Source organism: Strongylocentrotus purpuratus, unplaced genomic scaffold (assembly GCF_000002235.5).
Source record: "Strongylocentrotus purpuratus isolate Spur 01 unplaced genomic scaffold, Spur_5.0 spur5_scaffold_7, whole genome shotgun sequence".
NCBI lineage: Eukaryota > Metazoa > Echinodermata > Echinoidea > Camarodonta > Strongylocentrotidae > Strongylocentrotus > Strongylocentrotus purpuratus.
In genome coordinates, this window is record NW_022145613.1 from 23819289 (window position 1) to 23833835 (window position 14547).

Genomic DNA, 14547 nt, shown 5'->3' on the forward strand with positions numbered 1-14547 from the left:
TCCGAACCACCCTCTAAAAAGCAAAGAGTTGTACAGTTAATACAGTTTTTTTTATTTATATGTACGTTCTTGTCACTCTTTTGAATAATTGGTCGAACTTTGTCTGACCTAGCCACAACTTACGCATGCCAAATATTGCTTAACAAAAGAAACTGCTCAACTCTTTGAAACAGAGGAACCAAATAATTTGTCTCCGTACGTTATGAGAGAACATCCATTCATTGAATGCATTAAATAAAAGATTTATCATTAGGAAACTATTACACATGTGAGTTTCCTACATTGTAACTAAAATACAGGTCAGTGGGTATCTTGTAGGGCTATGACATCACTATTTTAATCAAAATGGCAACTCCCATAATGGCTAGCAAGGAAACTGCAAACATTGGATATATTGTTTTCCTTGCTAAGTAATCAATTATGAGTACTTTTAAGATATTTTAAGTGGCTCACAATTTTTAATAAGTCTGTCAGCTAAAGCTTGTTGGGTTTCATTTCCCTGATTACTTTTTAATCTTCAGAGTCTCCCCCCCCCCAAAAAAAATAAAAAAATATATATATATATTTTAAAAAATGGCTCAATGGCTATATGAAAAAGCGAGATTGTTTAAAGGTATAGACCAGTTCTGTTCATGCGATTGCATATAGGTATTTGTGTGTACTGCAAAGTTCTGGATTCATCAAAATGATAAAATCGGATGGCTTACCGTAAACGACTGTCTTACCCAGGTCATAAATTGTCCATTATCATTGCGACATACTGGTTAAGTCGAGAATCTGGCCGATTCAATTTTGATCTCCAACACACCGTACCAACGCAAATATTCATATATTCAAATATTAATATGCAAGGCAGCGTGGCAAGGTTAGGTTTAGAAAAGACGCGGGCCGGATCGATATGATAATTTACCAAATACACTGTTGGTCATAATGGTGGAATAATTATTTTTACCCAAATTTATGGAATGATTTTGACAATTATTTATTCTTAATGGATCTAGATAACAGTATACATTCTCAGAAACAAAGAAAATGCAATAAATTATCAATAATTCATTGCATTTTGCCCCGACCCCTAACATCAACAAAAATCTTCTATGTGGGCATGCCTTGAACCATAATGTATGGCCCTACAGAGGTTTTTTTTTTACTGTTGGGGACCGGGGGGAAATGCAATGAATTAAATGAATTATTGATAATTTATTTCATTTTCTTTGTTTTTTGTATTTGTGGGGCGGCGACGTACCCCCGCTGCGTAGAGTCATGATTCAGTGGCTAAGCAATGGCCTCGTTACTGTGAGGCCCCAGATTAAAAACCGTGTCGATCAGCTATATAAGTGCACTTTTGTGAGGCATTAGTCCTCATTACTGTCACTTATAACTTAAGGACGTAGGTCCCCTGGTTGATTAGCACAGTAGCACACACATGCTTTAGTAGTCACACAAAACACTCGCAAATTATTATTCAATAAAATCTGAGAATGTATACTATTATTTAGATCTTTTAGGAATAAATCATTCTCAAAGTCATTCCATGAATTGGGGTAAAAATAATTATTACACCTTTATGACCAAAAGTCATGTCTTGTTCTACCTTGCAATGTACCATGCATTTGTGTGTGTGTGTGTGTGTGTGAGAGAGAGAGAGAGACAGAGAGAGATAGAGAGAGAGAGAGAGAGAGAGAGAGAGAGAGAGAATGTTATTAAAAAGGTATCAGAAATTAAAATTTGTGAGAAAAAGAAAATGCTCTAGCTTTTAACGTACAAACTGTCTGAAGTTTTCTTCTGCGTTCAGTATACCACACGGTTTCACTTACATACTAATATACAGGTATGAACATACTGCAATTCTTTCGACTGAAATACAATGTAACATTTTCTCTTTTCTTACCAACTTTCGTAGATGAAACATTTATTATCGAAGAACAGCCAGTAGCAAATCAGGGAACATTACTCTTGTATGTTGACAAAAATCATGGAACCCAAAAATATAGAAAAATGTTTTCGATAATATTTTACCTTTTTAGTGACGTGATATATATATTTTTTTGTGGGGGTGGGGAATTTCTCTTAATTTCTTTTTTAAAGAATAGTGTCACCATCTATTAATTCTTTATTTATCGATCATCAAACAAACTAAATATAAATAATCATTGATCAGAATTTCCCATCTTAAAGTAAAGAATTAAGATTATCCAATGTAAACAGGTGTTATACAATTTATAATTGCTTATATCCTGCAACAATCGTTGCTTGCTAAATTGCTCCTCCCTAAAATTACAATGAGACATATATGTAGATGAAAATATGATCGACACAAAATGATAGTGTCTTGAAAACATTAAGAAAACATTAGAAATAGAATAATAAATGTGATCATGTAAACGTGATAAACCTCCGGTACCAAATAACCAAGCAGAACCAGGAAAAATGCAAATAAGGGTATACTTAAAGAATATAATTCATGAAATATTGTCCAAGGTCTTTCATCTGATTACATACCTACCTATCAATTTACAATATATATAATCCATAACTCACCAATGAAAATGTAAAATGTAATTTATTATTTTTTGCAACCAGTATTTTCTCTGTCGGATTTGTGGTTCAAATTCATTTTTATTTTTAAAGTTATTTAACATGGTACTAATGAATTTATCTGACATGCGATTGCCATGTGACACTATATGAAATAGTACCACCACAATATACTGAGGTGAAGCAAAGTTTGGCTTACAGCCAGTATATTAAGCTCTCGTGTTCGATCTTGTAATTGTTAACACGTCAGAATAAACCAGGTGTGATCTACTGGCTGCAAGCCAAACGTTGTTTGGTTGACACATATGGTTGTTAGACATTCAAACAGCTTTGTAGAGACGGGGAACAAATACATATAACAATACACCATCGTTAATCGTGAGAATGTTCAATTCTGCGTCTCCCTCCTAAATTCTGCAAACTGTGGAACAACCGAGTGGAATCAAATGTGTACATATAATCGATCGGACAACGTTTTTAAAAGAATAAATGACCAAAGACGAAATTGACTATGAAATGTGCAAGATTAGGAAGTTGCGGGATGAATCGAATGAAGAAAAAAGTATTAAATTGATTGAGAAAGTGTTGGGAACATTTTTTCCCTTCCCTCAGATGGAAAGGATTTTTTTTCTGATTTTGTCATGGTTATCCACGGTGTTAAACAAGGTGTGGTTTTATCACCCTATCTTATTTTTAATTGTAAATTGATGGTCTCCTTCATACATTGAAGGCACTTGGGAAAGCTATGTTTTATGGGTCAAATCTTTGCAGATGCTTTTTCATATGCTGACGATTCGATTATTATATCACCAAATGTGTCAGCCTTGAACGAAATGATTGTTATTTGTGAGGATTTTGCTCTTCAATTTGATTTGAAATGTAATAGTGAGAAAAGTCAACCTAGCATATTCAAATGTGGTTGAAAACATGGGAAACCTGTCAAAGCAGTAGACGAAGTATGTCATCTTGGAAACGTTCTTTACAATTTATTGTGAATCTTGTTCTTTCCAAAATTATTGGTGATTTTAATCGTCAATGTTTCATTCTGCGGAGTCATTTCCAATATGCTATATGTGATGTTCGAGTCGTTATTTCGGCACTCTGAAGTTGACAAAGTCAAGGAAACCAGAATCGACAGAAGAAAAAAGAATAACCCTCATGAAGTCATATTGCCAAATTTAATCTGACACATTCATTGATACCCGAATCGACAAACAGAAATAAGAATAACCCTAATGCTGTCACATTGTCACTTCATTACATGAGTTAAATTGGCAAATGGGGGATGAACGATTTTATATGCAATTTTCTTTTCTATACAAAAGAAATAAGAAAAAACACGATCATAACAGGAATCAATGTTTTCTTGTCGGTTTTTTTTGTCTGTTTAATCATCTGTTAGCCCAATATTGCTTGTCCGTGTATTTACTGTTTTGTTCTGCTTTGCATTTCACCTTTGGTGAATCTTTTTAAAGGATTGTTGAAATAAAGATGTAAAGCTTCGTTATGTTTTGTATGAGATGTACATTCATAGGCGTCGAAAGTGGGGGGGGGGGGGGGGGGCAACACGCATTTTGCCCCCCCCCTCCAAAAAAAAAAGCAGTAAAGGAGTAAAGATGGTTTATATTTTTAACCCAAAAGAACATAACAATAATAAAAACCTGAATTAAATCACATATAAAATTCCATTCAAAGAAAAGGAAAGTTAACAGGAAAAACATTGCGCATTCCACCTATATTTATCAATGGAGGTTTTTATAATAGCGATACGCGCATATCGTGGACATACTGTGAGAGAATGGGAAAGCGTGTCTGTTTTTTGTTATAGAACTTATAGGGGTGAGAAGACATGAGCCCCTGAAGGCTGGGGAACTGATGGGGGGGGGGGGGGGGGGTTAGGGTTATTTCTTATTCGATACCAGTGGTTTACAAATGTTGCTGAAATGACATGATTTTCCGGTATTTTTCTCAATTTTTTGTAAGTCATAACTTTTTATGCGATTGTTGGAAAATTAGAAATTCCCAAATTTAAAGTCGGGCAAAAAATATGCTTATTTATGTCTGGGTCTGCAGAACGGCTGGGATCGGGTGCTGGAGCCCCCTCACTTTTTTGAAAAAGTATGTTACAGAAAAAATGAAAGAAAGAGAGAGAGAAAAGATAAGTGACCTGCCAATGTCACAAATGAGGTATCAAAGTATGCTCATCTGATCATAATTAAATACCTAAAACCCCTGAGCTTCCGAGGGCTCTGCTCCCTGGACTCTCCGCCAATTTGTGACCTCCCAGTGTCACAAATAAGGTATCTAAATATGCTTATCTGATCGTAATTTAATGCCTAAAAACCCTGAGCTTCCTGGGGCTCAGCCCTTTGACCCCCTGCCGGGGCTCAGGCCCTGGACCCCACGACTGATCGTTAATACTCCACTTTGAAAAACGTTCCGCGGGGCCTTCATGTTACGTGTAGGAGTGGTAGTGATGCAGATTTTCCTTCTGCCTCCCCCGGCAACTTCCAAACGTTTTTGCTCATTACGTCACTGCCCCTGGAAGGTGAGCCCCTGGAATGTTTGCCCCCCCACCCCCCATCCCAAACTGCTTCCGTTGCGCCTGTGTACATTTAATACCATAGTGAAGGGGATAGGTTTTTGATTGAGATATCTGGATAGTGTATATTCTTTATAGAGTATACAGAATAAAAACAAGATGGAATTTGCTTTATGTGGTGAAATGGATGATGTCAGAAGTATTATGGGGCAAACAAGAAAATGGAACTGTATAACGGATAACGGAGAATGTTCATTCCTAAGTTATCAAGAATGTAATGATTACGGTACTTATCTTTGTCTACATTATATTGGCAGAGATGGAATGCTGTTAGGGAGACGGAAAGTAAAAGATAGACTTGTTTAATAGGGAGTGCTGTTTTGTATGGTTTCTGCTTTATGAATGGTTTAGATTTAATTTACATTTTTATAGACAATTGAGGTGTCAGTTCCATTGTTACTGCTTAAAGCCATTTATGAGTATGATGCATATGTGTTCATGTGGCCTTTCGATTGAGCATGGGTGAACGTGTGTGGATGTGTGTGAGGCATACTTTTTTGTTGGGGGTAGGGGAGTGTATGAGACGAGCTAGAAGTGAGAAGGGAACGATACATCTCTCGTCTCATCATATTCCTTTTCTTAAATATTAATTTCTTTTAGGACTTAAGTTCTTCTTCTTTTTAACTACTACATGATTGTATCACATATTTTTTCTCACAATAACACAAATATGCTTTGTCTATTCTAGGTGAAAATGTAATAAAAAAATCGTTGTTGAAGTATGACCTACTGTGATTTTAATCATTATAAAACATAAGCTATTTCTTTCATGTATTGTAATGATGAGGTAAATAAGCACAAATTTATTAAGTCTCATGTATAATTTTGCACTATTTTGTATCTTAATTGTGCAATTAATGTATTCGATTTTATTTTTTAAAGAGAAAGAGTATAAAATTCCAAAACAACACCACCGACTACAAAATTACCCCCCCCGAAAAAAAAACAGTTTATAAGTATTGAACAGGAAGAAAGAAATCGGGAGAAAATTCATCAAAACGAACATTAAATACGTACTATATGTTCATTCGTGATGGAAATGGATGCAGGCATATTGAAATATGAAATAATGAATTATAGAGCGATGATACATTCTTTGACGTTGATTGATTCGTTCAAATTTACATGAATGTGGTGACTTGTCGGCTACGAACGGCAGGCTACAATATCTACTCTTTCTATCAAAATAATAAGAAATATGTAGCTCTAGTAAATACACAGACAAGAAAGTAAAAAAAAAAAAAAAAAGGGCAACAGCGTAGCTAGGATTTCATTTTAGGGGTGGGTGCAGATTGTCCCCCACCCTCTCTCAAGCGCGAAGCGTGGAAGTTGTGACGGTTCATTAAATTATATGAGAAAGAAGACGATTCGTTGTACCTTTCTCGACTCTTAATCCCTGTCTGAATTTTCAAAAATAATATTCGATTCGTTGATTTTTATTAGGATATCCTCAGAAATGTGTATCATGCATGTGATAAATATATATTGACGTTTAAATCAACCAATCACCAAACAATCAGCATTTCATCATAAGATTTCCATAATTTGCCACTCTGTTATGACTTATTTCTTGCTTAATTTTTGTATGAGAGCGGGGTTGCGTCTAGGTATCTACACACTGGCTTGCAATTCCTACACTTTCCTCAGCTGCTCAAAGTAGATTGTGTTGGCACGCATGATGGCTGATGGCTATAGAATTTAAAGCTTATCATACAATTACATTTTCAAATAAAGGATAGTATATGATGCATATCTGTTGTTTCTTTTATAATCTTTTTGGCTCAGTCTTGATCATGTTTCTTTGTCTGCTCCTTTTTCTTCCTACGTCCTCCTTTCTTTTCTCTTTCTCTCTCTCTTTTAGCCGGCGCTAATCGCCCCCCAACCCCCCCTTCCTTGGCTACGCGTCTTAAAAAGGGAGATGCCAGAATGAAGACATTGAAGAAGATTAAAAGTTTGGATAAAAATAATCAAACAATGTGTTTTGAGGTCATATTTGTTAAAAATTTAGAAATTTTTATCCATCAACATGTTGTTGAACACTATGTTCAATTTTACATGAATGTGGTTGACTTGTCGGTTACGAACGGCAGGCTTCGGTATCTACTCAATCTATCAAACACTACGAAATCTAGCTGCAGTTAATAACCAGACAAGGAAGTAAATAAAGCAGGGAGATGATTAAAAGTTTGAATAAAACATAATCACAAATGTGTTCTGAGGTCATATTTATCCACCTGCGTATTGTTAAAAACTATGTTCAATTTTACACGAATGCGGTGACTTGTCGGTTACGAGCAGATGGTCATGGCAGGCTTCGATATTTTATAATACTAGAAGCTTTCTAGAGAGTACTTTAACATAAAGCTGGATAGAAACACTTCGTCACATCAAGCAACGAGAAAGTATACATCATCTCACAGAATTCTACTCGAACACTGCATCGAAATCAGGTAGGCCCAACATCTCTTATGTCTGTTGCACATGAGACGTCTTTCTGATGGTGTCAGTTCTTACTTGTATTTATAATGATATCGATTATTTAGGAGCGCTAAAACAAAAAGTACCCTTTCGCCTACAAAGTAACAGAATGTAAAGAGAGAAACTAAAAACTCATAAATAGGTAAATCATACTTTATTACTGAGGGAAGTATTTTTTTAAAGTGGTAAGACAGGTTAATTCTCTGATGGAAAGGGGGACATTGTTCCACGTTTTCGAAGCAGCCACAGTAACTGTATTTTTCGGTATAGTTGAGAGTCTGGAATTTGGGAATAATTAGTGTAAATTCAGTTGTTAAGCGTAGGTCTGCATTTCTAAAGACATGTCTTTGCCTCTTGAGCAGCGGGCTTTTAGTGCACATTGATCAGGAGCTTTGCTTTGGCAACTCTGATCGGCGAGATGGCCCAGTGATTTCGTAATCGCGAGATCCCGGCTCTGGATGTATAAAACATAAAACTCAAGGAGGGTGGGGTTAAGCTGTGAAGTGCATGTACTTACAGCAGTGCAGAAATGGACCGGGAACATCCTCTTTCAATATGGCATTCAAATCATTATCAGTTGTTTGGTTTCAGAAAGCGAAGAATGCGGCATTCTGAAGCCTTCCGCCTTGCATTCATCAGAACAAACCGCAATTCCCGTATTTTCTGCAGCCTGTAGGAACAGAATACCTTAGAATTTGTTTTAACATATTTAATAAGTCTTTACATTTTCTATTTTCTTTATTTCAACTGCAGGGAAATAGTAGCATTGAGAAGTTCGAGAAACATACTAGCTGGATCTTGTCCATGTGGTCAGACGTCTGCTCTGTTTGTTGAGACTTTTGACAAATTGATGCGAGAAAAACAATCATCGGTGATCAGTCACCATTGACCTTAAGCCTAACCCCAACGAATTCATAACCTTACCTCTAAAATACAAAAAAAAAATCAATAAATATATATAATACAATTTGAATCTCGTTTCAAAATTAAAGTATCAATATGCCTACATGTAGCCCAATATAGTTTTGTGTTGACAACAGGTTAGTCAACTCACTGGAAATTTGATTGTTTTGATATAATGCATTGAAGAGTACAATCTTGTACATGTGCTTCATGTGTAGATAAAACGTGCAAAGGAAACCATTGAGGGGTATACATTAATGAGTTGTAAATTGTAGAAAAAAAAAATCAACTGCTTTATTCTCTGACACATTGTGCACACAACTGTCTCATTAAATAGAATGACGTAATAATTCCTCCTCGGGTTAATTTACTTTTGTTCATGTTGTGAGAGGGGTAAATATGAAAATTAGAAGAGAGAGATAAAGAGAGGAAAAAAAAGAGAAAGAGGGAGGAGAAGAGATAGACAGGGAGCAGGCATATCAGAGAGGTAGAGAGAGATTGTAAAAAGCGTGTATCGAAAAGGATACGAGAGAGAGAGAGAGAGAGAGAGAGAGAGAAAAGAGGGGCAGGGAGGAATAGTCATGGAGCAGGCATATAAATAGAGAAAGAGATATTGGAGCAAGTCTGTATAGAGGATACGAGAGAGAGAGAGAGAGAACATATGGGCAGGGAGATCTATTATGTTCAATTAAATACAAACATCTTCACAAAACTATATCAATACCCGTACATTGGTCATTACGTTCTGTTGATGATGATGATAATGGTTTCTTTAATCTGTTCAATGACCTAATCATCTAAAGTTATGAAACATAAAACTGTTGATACATGACAATAAAATTGTGTATGTTTGTGTGTGTGTGCGTGTGTGTGTGCGTGTGTATGATGTGTGTGTGTGTGTTCATCGGTGTGTATCTATAATATGTAGTATCTTATTTATATATTGTTATTGTTGTAGTAACGTGTACAAACATGTAATCTCATAATTTATTATTTAAGTTTTTTAAACTTCCTTTTTAGTCTCCAATTTCTTAATTCCAGAATTGTAAGATTATGATTGTTTCATGTTACTTTTTTACATATATTATGTTATGGTTTTATGATTGAAATAAATGAACTGAACTGAACAGAGTATATCGATTAGTAGGCGGTTTCCTGGCACCACGTATTAGTCAAAACATATTCTTTCACATGAATGGTAATAAGAGCTTCCATTTCATTTTTTGAGAGGGGGTGTTTCCTAAACTGGTCTTTACCTTTAATGCACAGATCGAACCTCGATAGAACCTTAGTGGAACCTTAATGAAATTATTACATTAATCTTCTTTTTTTCTTTTTCTTTTTAAATTTACCGCAACCGCATGTGCATTCACGCGCACCCACACGCCCAGACGCAACCCTCCCCCACACACACCCATCCACTTCATTGAGATCAGTGCTTAATATACTCTTGCTGGTAGGGATTTATCTACATCCACTTATTTTCAATGAAAATGGGTTGGGGTCGTGAGCTGGGGGAATGGGGGTGTCTTTTTCTGCGTGTCAGGCTGTGATACAAGTGTGGAATGGAAATCGTCGGCTGGAAGTATATTGATCCATTTAAAGTGATAAATAGTGTGCTTAAACAAAAAAAACGTAATGTGTTTCCATGGTTGGATGGAATTATCACTTATCGCTAAGACTTTTGAAAATGAATCAAAGGACAATATATTTGTATAATCTTTTGAAATCATGTTTGGAATTTGAAATACATCATGGTTATTTCTGCACATTTCAGAGAGCGATGGACAGTGCTTTGACATTGACTTAGGATAACTTTCCGGAATTCTTTGCGATTGCGTGAAATAGTTTGACTTGGTTGACAAGTTCATATCGCAAGCAGCTAGATAAAAACGTAAAGTTATCTCATTGAAATCCCACTTTATAGAGCAGACCTTTGATATGGCAATGCGAAATCTCTCGGTGCAGTCGTTACGGCCCATTCCCCCGAACAAGCAGCTCTCTCTTGCATGGGACAACATTGACGTGACGTTCTACCCGAAACGGTCCTGGGGAGAACATTGCAGAGGACAGCAAAAAACAAACGAAAAGCAGATACTGAAAGGAGGTAACGCCCTCCAACCCCACCCTCAATTTCTCGATACCCCTGATTTATTTCCTCTTAGCATGCACTAGTATAATGACGATTTCATTTCGATATTTAAGGACTAGCCATTACACTTTTAGCTGCAAAAAGATTTATCTTAATTGAACCTGCACCATCAATTCTATTTGTAGTTGGAAACTTAGCAGTGTTTTTCCCCATGCTTACCATTTGGCTCAATCCTATATCATGTTATATAATTCATATTAACTATGCATTAATAAGCATGTAACTTACTTTCCTATCCTTATACTGAATTGAACACAAACCAGTATTAATATCACATTCATTCGCATTGTTTGACAAGATGATATAGAAATCAATCAAATCAAATCGAATTTCTGTCATATCTTCAGGAATGAGATTTTTGGTATCACTGGATATTTACTGGAATAAAGTAATGTTTTTTGGGTAATCCTTTTGAGGATTAAAACAGATTTCTTTCATTTTGAAGGATAACAAACTGAATTCAAATTTCCTTGTATAGTGAAAGTTATAATCTTATTGAACGTGCTTTGTTATTCATTATCCTTTTTTTAAGAAAAACATCATGTCTCTATTTGTACATTGTATCCCATCTCTTCCTCTGTTTAGTTTCAGGAGTAGCACGTCCTGGAAAGTTGATGGCACTCATGGGTGCAAGGTAAAGTTATCATACTATCCAACATGTTGAACTTGCCCTTATCTAGCACTCTTCTCTATGTCTGTGTATCATTTATGATTAGCTTCATTTTGTGGTAATGACAAAATATCATGTTCACAGAGAGTCGTCTGAAACTTTTAATAGATGTAATATTCGTTACAGCAAATGGGCCGAAATTATATATGCAAAGCTATTTCAGTGCACATATGATTTAGTTGATACACGTTTATTGAATACACACACAACATCATCTTCAATGGAGCCTCCCGTAGAACATGCTCCCTTTTGGCTTTAAGCTTCGAGTAATTTTACCTATTATTATATGAAATCAAAAATCGGGATCGAGTAGCTAACATTTTATATCATGCACATACGATCAAAATGGCATCAAGTTTCACCCCTTTAATCAAAGGATAGCTGACAAAATATAATCGATGCTTTCAATGATAAATTGATTTCACTTGAACACTACTGAATATTGAGTATTCTGTTACCACTTTCCCAGTGGCGCGGGTAAAACGACTCTGCTAAACGTTCTTTCGAGGCGACGCACTAGTGATTTAGCCGTGAGTGGTGACGTGCTGTTGAATGGAGGACCGATGTCTAAAATTGACGCCTCGGTGGGAGAATTGATCGGCTACGTTCAGCAAAATGATTTACTGCCGTCGACGCTGACTGTGCGAGAGTATCTTACCTTCTCGGTTTGTTTCCACTTTATCTTATTTCATTTGTCTTCTTCTACTGCATATTTAATGTAATACGCCTATAGGTTGTCGTCATGGCTTGTACTTCATAAACTGTCGATAACAAACTAAAAGGGCGAGTGCAAATGTTTTCTGAAAAGATATGAGATTAATTATTGATTCAAGTAGTTTTGCTCGATTTTGTTTTAATTACAGCAAACGAAAAATTGTTAATATTGGCCCTACCTAGGCCCTTGTATTCCTGTTATATACAATTTTAATAACATTCATGTTCAAAACCGATATAAACTTGAAATGCTTTTAATCGGGGGATAAGCCTCTTTAGCATTGCATTTGGAACATCTTAATTCTGACTCCCCCCCCCCCATTCACCGTACATTTTTTATCCCGAAACTCCAAGAAAATTATAATTTTAGCATAGGGTAGGTGTAGGGAATAGGAGACCACCAAGCTTGAACCCAACACTGTCTGTTCGTGTTGGCTTCAATATTGCTATAGAGCCATCTGTGGCCTTTAACAACACTACTGCGTATATCCAATTCATGTCGAAGACTAAAATGCGTTCTTTTTTCGAGAAAATTGGCAAAATTGACCAAGGTAAGCAATTTTAATCGTAAAATTTCGCTCTAATATAAAAACACAATTTTGACTGAATATTGTGGTGTATGCAGATATTTAGAGGTGGCTCTTAAAAAGTAGTTTTAAAAGGAAGTTTATAAAGTGTGCCAACCATCACAGAAATCTTATGGCCATTGTGTGTTGTGAATGGGTGTTGCAATGCACATTATGAATGGTGTCTGATCAGAAATGTGTGCAGGAAATGGGGGACACCAGGTCCAAGATGGGGGTCGTTTGTTGTGAATGTCGAGTATGCCGAGGACAGTCAATGAACCGATGCTGGTTGGTTAGTTGTCCATGTACAGAAATATTTTGGGCCACATTTGATTTATTTATTTCTGTTTGATTTTTTTTTTCTTTTGCATTTTTACAAATATATAACAAACAAAACATTGAAAATTTTACACATTTCAAAAGAATATAATTCGAACAAAGTAACTAATCGAAAACATCAAACAGGAGGGTTGGCAAAGTGAGCAAAGCTTGATAGCATGACTACCCTCAATGGATACATAATAATACGAATATGGTGGAACAAATATTGGTAAAGGGGAAAAGAGAGAGAGAGAGAGAAAAAATAAAAAAGAAAGAGGGGTGTACATCAAGATTCACAGATGTATGTGATACAATGTAGTTGGATTTCAATTTGATATATGAAGATAAAAAAGGAAGATGCACATTTGAATATTGGGTGGCCAACTTGGGATGTATTATAGAATGAGGAGACTCACGAGGTCGATATAAATGTAAAAGTGAGATCAGCGAGCTGGTTTATACTGTACAGACTGTAAACCTTTGTTTGTATACAAAACAGGTTTTGGGAGTATCCCAAGTAGGCCACATTGTTTTAAAATCGTTTCAAAATTACAGTAAGTTCATTGTCTACATGTATCTCTTTCAAAAAGTGTTTGAACTAACTATAACAATCCCATTTTCATTCAGATTGTACTTAAAATGTCTTGATTTGTAACTGTCCATTATTACCTACACATGCAGATAATGACAGACCTTTGGTGATGACGTCATTAATCATTGTTATCTTATTAATCAGTTACATCATTACCACAATTTTGTTACCAAATAAAGAGAAGAAGTTACTGAAGAGAATACAAAACTTTCCGTATGTGTAACATGTTCATGTTTATATAAATTATGCAAATGTGCTTAAGGGTCTCCAATTCCCTACACCTACCCTAATAGCAAAAGACAATTATGAAGTATTAGGCCCCGTTGCAAATAACTTACCGTTGATGGTAACTTTGCCACCAATGGTAAGTTTTGTGCAACGGAACACAGGTCTTACAAATAGCATCAATTGAGCTCCGCTCGTTCGTGTCTCCTTATATCGGTCAAGATAAATTCAAAGTTCCTAAATTAAATCTTGATCTTTGGAGTGGTTGCTACAACCGGCCGTGTCAGACATGTGTCAGACTGAGCTGTAACTACGTCTCTTATTGTCTGTCTGTCATTAAGATTTAGCAAAGGCCTGTTCGATATTATGCTCTCTTGCTTGCTCGCATGATATCTGCAATAGTGTATATACAGGCTTCTGTTGTTCATGATTACTTTATTATCATTAGGCTACTCTCACTTTGGGCAAGTTGAACTCTCGACAAATCGAAGACAAGGTGGATGAACTTCTGTGCAAGGTATAGTGAAGAGATGAATGACACTCAACATTTGCTAGTCTAACTATAATAAAGCACATTTAGGTTTTCTGCTAGTCAGCCAAAGATAATCTGAGTAACAATGACTAATCATTAAACTGTGGGTGATATTATCGCAGGTGATGCGTTTCTGAAAAGTTCGTCATACAGCTTATTAATCAGTTTATATTCATGTAATTAGGGTGTTTCCAGTGGAAAAATATAATAACGGGCCAGGACCAACAGTGATTTTCACTATAGCATGTATTTCC